This window comes from Ursus maritimus, unplaced genomic scaffold (assembly GCF_017311325.1).
Source record: "Ursus maritimus isolate PB19 unplaced genomic scaffold, ASM1731132v1 scaffold_6, whole genome shotgun sequence".
In the NCBI taxonomy this organism is placed as follows: Eukaryota; Metazoa; Chordata; class Mammalia; order Carnivora; family Ursidae; genus Ursus; species Ursus maritimus.
The window spans coordinates 50,352,747-50,360,367 of NW_024426774.1; positions in this window are offsets into that span (position 1 = coordinate 50,352,747).

Consider the following 7,621-nt stretch of genomic DNA (forward strand, 5'->3'; position numbering starts at 1 on the left):
GTATATTTCTCAATTAATTTTGGTCTTTAATTTTTTTTTTTTTTTTTTTACTTTCCAGTATTTTGTAGTTTCGGTGGAGAGATCTTGAACATCTTCTGTTCCATTTATTTCTAAGTGTTTGATACTGATGATGCTATCGTGCATAGTCATTTCACTTCATTTTTTTTAGAGAGAGAGAGTGCAAGTGAGAAGGGGGCGGGGTGTGGGAAGAGGGAGAGGGAGAGAGAGAATCTTTTTTTTTTTTTAAAGAGTTTATTTATTTGACAGAGAAAGACACAGCGAGAGAGGGAGAACACAAGCAGGGGGAGTGGGAGAGGGAGAAGCAGGCTTCCCGCTGAGCAGGGAGCCCGATGCGGGGCTCGATCCCAGGACCCTGGGATCCTGACCTGTGCCTAAGGCAGATGCTTAACGACCGAGCCACCCAGGCGCCCGGGAGAGGGAGAATCTTAAGCAGGCTCCACACTGAGGCTAGAACCTGACGCGGGCCTTGAGCCTTGACAATGAGACCAAAATCAAGAGTCTGACACTTAACCCGCTAAACCACCCAGGAACCCAGATTTACTTCATTTTAAATTATGTATTGCTAGTACCTAGAAATTAACTGATTTTCATATTAACTGATTTTTATATTGATCCTGTATTCTGCATCTTTGCTGAAAGTCACTTATTAATTCTAGTTATACGTTATATTGAACGTATACGTACACGATCATGCCATCTACAAATAAAGTTTTGCTTCTTTCCAAGCTGTATGCTCTGCTCCTGCCCTGTAGACTTCAGGTACCATGTTGGACAGAAGTGGTGACAGTGGACACCCCTGCCATGTTTCCAGTTTCACAGGGAAAACATTTATTACGTCACCATCAATTATAATAGAAGCTGTGAGTTTTCTGAGATGCGCTTTAACCAGATTAAAGACGTTCCCTTCTATTCCTAGTTTCCTGAGAATTTTATCATTAATCCATGTTCAATTTTATCAAGTTCTTTTTCTTCATCTATCAAAAAAATCTTTTTTCTCTTTTCTGTTAATACATGAATTACACTGATTTTTGCAATGCTAAATCAGACTTACATTCCTGGAATAAATCCCAGTTTGTCATGATGTAGCGTCCTTTAAAAATGCATTTTCTGGGTTCTATGTGCTAAAATTTTATTTCGAAGTTTCCATCTCTTTTTATTAGCGTTACTGCCCTGCAACTGTTGTAATTATGAACAGCCCCCACATTTCCACTCTGAATAGAAGAAATTAAATGATCACCCTAATGAATACTACATCTTCCTGCATTTTACTGAAGTTGTAACCTTCCTGAAATTTTCTTCTGGTTCTACGACAGACTGTTTCCAAGAATCTTCAGAACTCTATCTCCTTTTCCTTGATCTCTAGGATTCTTTACATATAGCCTGTTTCCAGGTATAAAGAGTAGGATTTGGGTTTTGTTTTGTTTTGTTTTGTCCTCGTCTTGAACTAAGATGGTCTGTCCAGACTAGATGTTGGTCATCAGTGAGCGTAAGCGTGTTGCGCTTGGCCACGCTCCCAGCCCGCGGTGTGGTGAGCGTCTCCTCTCCAGAGCTGGAGTACGAGCTGACGTGCATAGTGTCCAGATCGAATTTTAGCTTCTTGCAGGCAAAGCACCTAACATGGTTCCATTCTCCTGAGGTGGCACATTCCCACGCCTAATTCTCGACTCCTCTGACCCAAGGAGTTACCTGCTAACCCGCAGTTGATAGCGTATGCTGCTATTAGGGATCTTCCTGTCCCCACCCCTGCCCGCAGTGCTTAACTGGTAAATATTGCACCTCCCAGGATATAATACAAAATTGCTGGTTCTCCTTCCTCCCACCCCTCCCCCACGTATACACACACTTCCTGACCGGTTATTTCCTGGGAGGAGCTGCCTCCAAGCAGATGTAGTATCAGCACCCTGGAAAAGCAGCGCGTCCATGGCATGCGAGTATCCACCACCCGTTTTACTTGGTGTAGACCTTGGATCTCTGTGTCTCTAACAAAAAGTAGGGCCATTGGCTTCCTATCAACCTCCATTGCGTGCGATTTTACCTGGATAGGTTTATACCAATCCAGTGTGTTCCATTTTAGAATGAATGAAAATGCTTCCTAAATCTAGTTAAGCCATTGATTGGGTCGAAGTTTCTAGTATTTTTTGAGTTTTTGTCTTCCTCTTTGTTTTCATAAATACCACACACAAAAAAAAAAGTTGGGAGAGACTGTCTCATACACTGCTAACTAAATGGCATTTAAAGCTTGAAGTCACTTCTTTGTGGCTACCTATTTTTATATGTGTGTCATTAGGGAGGGAGGCAGGTTGCCAGAATCTGTGAAATAGGACTGTTTGGTTTTGGTTGGGCATGAATGGTATGGAGAAATAGAGTCCAGACCTCCGAGAATGCTATTATCTTGTCACGTTCCATGAGCTGTTTATATAGGACCTGATTTTGTCTATACACCTCAGATGTCGCTGCACTGATTTCAGCACGAACAGGCCCCCTTTCCTATCTCCCCTCCCCCAGAGACACTCTTCTCACCACTGGACCACGGCCTTTCCCATCAGTTGAAACCTCGTAGAATGCAGCCCTCCACGCAGTAAAAGTGCCTCCACTCTTAGTAAAAGTGTCTTTATTCTTCTTATCTTGAAAAAAACCCAAACACCAAAAAACCTTTTTTTGAAATGTGTGATTTTAGACTTGCAGGGCCGATGTAGACTTCTCAAAAACATGTTGGGTGAGGGGAGTTTTATGGTTTTGCTTTGGTATAAGTTCCCAACAAGAGGGTTTTTTTTATCCGTGGCGTGAGTGTTGAGAATCGACCACACTGCAGACTGTGCCAGGTATGTAAGCTTCTAACAGGAGAAGGGAGACATAAAACTGACAATTTGGGAAGTCTTTATATAATTACAATTGTGGGATAAGTATAATAGTTATGAATTTAGATAAAAGACCCCTTTACTTTTCCTCAGTCAAATTAAATATTGCTGAAGAATCCACTTGCCCAGGCTCATGGAGTTCACCCCGGCAATTCCTGCTACCCTGGAGCGGATGCCATCCAGGAAAACAGGGTCGGGCCCCGTTGCCCAGGCTGGATGGCTCCCACTTCGGCTGCCTCTTATCCTGACTCACGTATCCCTGAAGTGGCGGCTCATTCTTCTGGACGTTCTACTCTCTCTTCCTAAGCTTGATCAGGAAAGCCCACTGAAGGGCCTAAGTTGGCAGCCTTAGTGCCTTCGGCCCCAGTCCCTCATGGTTCTAATGCCCACTTTGGCTCCCACTCACATCCAGGAGGCCCACGGTCTCCACATCCTTCTGGGGATCCTTCTACTTACTACCCTAGGATACTTGTTAGCCCAAGAGAACCTAGTGAGGGGTGAGGCAGCACGGAGGGGCACCCGTATCTGCACTTGGGGGGCAGATGCAACACCCTGAGATGGGAGCAAAGGAAATGCCAGGGGTGCCCTGGAGGAGCCTGCAGGGTAGACCAGAGTTCGTGGGCGGCCCTGACCGTGTCTGAGGACTTAGAGAAGGTTGCCTGGAGGAAGTGACATTTAGGCTGAGCCAGGAAAGGGAGTAGGCGTGAACTAGGAAAGCTTTAGACTCAGTAGCGTGGAAGGGTGTGTGGGGGGTGGGTGTGTGAGAGAGAGGAAGAGAGAGAGTGTGTGTGTGTTCTGAGAACATAGTTAAGGGTAAGAAGTTTATTAATGAATTTGAAGGATGACCTTTTGCTTGTGATCATAGCTTGGTGAGTAGGGCACTTCAACTAAATCTCGTGTTTCGATATTTCTTACCTTCCTGGGACTTGTGGAGACATTCCCAAGGAAACAGGTGTTGGTTCTTACTTCCCAGCTGAATTGTGCAAGAGGCAAGGAATCCAGAGATGTCTCCCAGATTTCAGGTTGTTCAGAATGCTCTACAGAGGTAAATCATTAAACATGTTCTAGACTCTTCCTTGTTCTGATTTCGATTTCTTTCAAATCACTCACCACCACCATACATGTGAGAACGTGTTTGGTGGTGAGGTTCCTGTGTGTGGCGATCTGCGCAGGTAGAGCCCCTCCCAGAGGGAGACATGCTCCTCATTCCTCACGCCCTTAGTCACCTGCTTCTCCAGTACCTTCTTTTGACTGTCACGTTTTAAAGGTTTTTTTTTTTTATTGTTCCTTTCTCTCTCTCCCTCTCTCTTTTTTATAAGTTTTTAAAAATAAAAAATGGGCAAAGCCAGCTTTCTTTTCAGAATCAAAATGCAAAACAAATGGAAAAATTGTGGTATTTAACCTTTCCCAGTTTGAGCCCCCACAAATAATGCAGCCAAGTCTCACATTTTCTTTCTTCCCTTCTTTCTTTCTTTCTTTCTTTCTTTCTTTCTTTCTTTCTTTCTTTCTTTCTTTCTTTCTCTTTCTTCTTTCTTTCTTTCTCTTTCTTTCTTTCTTTCTTTCTTTCTTTCTTTCTTTCTAGTTTTACATTTCCATCAGCCCTTCTACATACACTCCATCTTCTCTAACTGGGTTCCAAGTTTTCTCTTCATTCCCAATTTTGCCAATCCCGTTGCTATTTAAAAAGAAAAAGCTTTCTCTGTTACCCAGAAAACCGTAGAGACGATGAGGTGGCAAATGAGAGTCGAATGTGATTCCTGAGGGCCACTTAGTCCTCACGTGAATCTGGTTGCTAACATTTCTAGTATTTGGTGACGATGCCCGGCTGTTGTTTCTGTGAAAAATGGGGGAATTCCTTTCTTTTTCATGCAGGTATTACATAAAACAGCAGTCTCATCAACTGAGCTGGCAGGGAAAATCCAAAGAGGCCAAGAACATTCTGAGATCTGAATAATTCATGTCACAAGAGGATCTTGTCTTTAATTCCTCTTTGCGGAGGCTCCTGGTGGTGGTAATGCCCTCTCCTGGAGAGGTAGCCTTCTAAGAGAGAAGCAATGACTTCCGTTTCACTGATGGGAGGTGTAAGAGGAGAGCAAATGTTTACTGAGCCCACTCTGTGCCACATCCTGGACTTGGAGTTCAGGGGCCAGAATTCAGAAGCTCACCTTGACCCTTCCTGGCTGTGTGACCCTAGACAAATCACTCAGTCTCTCTGGGTCTTGGCTTATACGTCTATAAAACAGGGCTACGTCAGTAGCTTTACCACACGTGGTTGAGGTAAGGATCAACTGAGATAATTATTCAGGAGCTCTTTGTAAGCAGCACCACGAGAGAGAAATGTTGGTTATCTTCCTCAGTGTGATCCAACAGCAATACCATAGAATCTGTCCCTTCTAGGAGGTCCCATCCAGGGCAATTCCAAGGTCTCACCTAACAGGAGAAGCAGGTCACTTGGCGGACCCCTGTCTGCATCAGGACGCCTGTGAGAGCCAGCAGGCCAGATCTGAGTGATACTTAAGTCAAGGCTCGGGCAAGAGACATCATAGGGAAGCATGCTTGCTCTTAGATCTGGGATGCGGTTTCAAGACTCAGGAAAAGGCTCGGTCACGGGCAGGAACCCACTTCCACTGAGCTGTTTACTCCTATATTTGCAAACATGTGCCATTAAGTTTATATGAATGCTCATAAGAAAAAAAAATATTAAAAACCAGAGACCAGTTATATGAGAGTAAGAAATAGAACGACAGTATAGAGTATCTTTCAGACCGGGATAGAGGTCAAAGGATTGTTGTTGCTGTTGTGGTTCATGGAGAATGACATACACACTAAAAGGGGAAAAAATGAAGTGAATCCCATCTGGACAAAGGCCAACGAAATGTAAATTAAAACAAATAAATAAAATGTTAACATACTGTCCTAAAACTAAGGACAAAATCTGAAACCTTACTTGTTAGAATTAAATAAATAATCATTGGAATGCTTAGTTTCTCATGTTGCTGGTGAACAGGGGGGGAAGGTGAGAGATGGCAGAGTGAGGGGAAGGAGGGAAAGGAGAGGCTGGCAGGACGGCGGAGAGCTGGGCAGGGTAAGGGGCAGGCCAAGGCAGCAGGAGAGCAAGCTGAAATAGAGCAGAGGGGAGGGGAAGGAGAACCAACAGAAGGTTCTGGATTTAGTCTGGAGCCGGAGAAACTGCACTTGTCATTTGACATGTGGACCTCCAAATAACTTATTACTGCCTGGCTTTCTGGTTATTTCTCAGAGCAGTCACTTCTGCTCTAGCTCATCTACCTGTTTTAGGAAGAAATGCTTGTTTCCACTGCAACTCTGAAAGTGTGTGATGTGCGCCGGAATGGCTTAAATTTTAGGAGTTTTCTTTGTGTGATCTTAGTTATGTCTTAAAATCCATTGTATCTTAGTTATATCTTAAAATCCTTATGTTATATCTTAAAATCTTAGTTGTATCTTAAAATTGGCTTACTTTTTTCCCATGTTCCTGTTGGGGGCCAACAGGAACAACTCAGTGGCTAAAGAGAAGTGGGAATGTGCACCTTGTTGGCTGGCTAGCTGTCCTCCTGCTCTGTGGCAGAGCCTCAGGGGCTAATCTCCGAAGAGCATTCCTGGAAGAGCTGATTGAGGAATTCTCTAGATCTGGAATGTGACAAGAACATGTCTCTCCAGATATTGGCCCCTGACGTTGGTGACCAGGCAGGGGATGGTCACATGGATATCAATCAGTGTCTCACCTTCCCCTTCCCATACCCTTCTTTTGCACACCACACGCCCCTGGTGGGGTCACCGCTCATCGCAGGTGGAAGCAATCTCACGCTGCTGGAAGAGGACGTAGACGTGAGGGCAGGGTCAGATGTGGAGTGCAAAGCCCCTCCGCTAGGTTTCTCCGTCCACGCCCTTTCACTGTTACAGATGACGGTAATATTCAAGAACAAGCTGGTATCAGGCAGCACGCCAGTGTCCCTCTGAGCTGTGCTTTGCCAGGGCTCCATGTATACCGGTTTAGCCCCATCTTCCCAAACTGGGTGAACGCTGCAACTGTGCATCCCCTACGAGGTGACGACAGTTGCAGGTCACAGCAGTCACACACCGTGCGCGGAGCGGCTCTAGGCATCAGGCTCGGAGTACACCCATCACACACATCGTCTCCTGTCATCTCCATCGAGGACTCTGCACCGAGTGCTATGATGATCCCCATCTTACAGGCGAGCAAACTGACAAGTAGAGAGGCTCAGAGAGTGGTCTCTGGCTTATTAGTGCCGGAGCTGGGATCTGAACCCAGTACCTGCAAAAGTTCATGAAATTGGGACCCTGTCTCCTGGCCTTCGAGACCCCATTCCCTGTAGTCTCAGACGGTCTTTTGATGTAGAACCAGCTTGACTTTTATGATTGAAAGACTCCTTTGCCGGATAAAACTTCTATCGTTTTGTAGGTCTAATTTTCCAAGAGATGGGGATTTGAATGAGTATCTGCAAGGAAGAGAGCGTTCCAATGTGTGGGAGTTTAGGCGGAAGGGACAAGGCGTGGCCATGAATATGTGGGTGCTTCCAGCCTAGAATGGGCTTGTTGCAAAAGGTCAAAGGTCACTTGTTCCAGCTGACCAAGGTACTGGGAATGCCCCATTTCCTGGGAAATGAATGGACAATTCAGGGGCCTAGTCAGTCACTGCTACTTCTTAGCTTTTAAGCCATAAATCTAAAATAAATAAATAAATAAATAAATAAATAAATAAA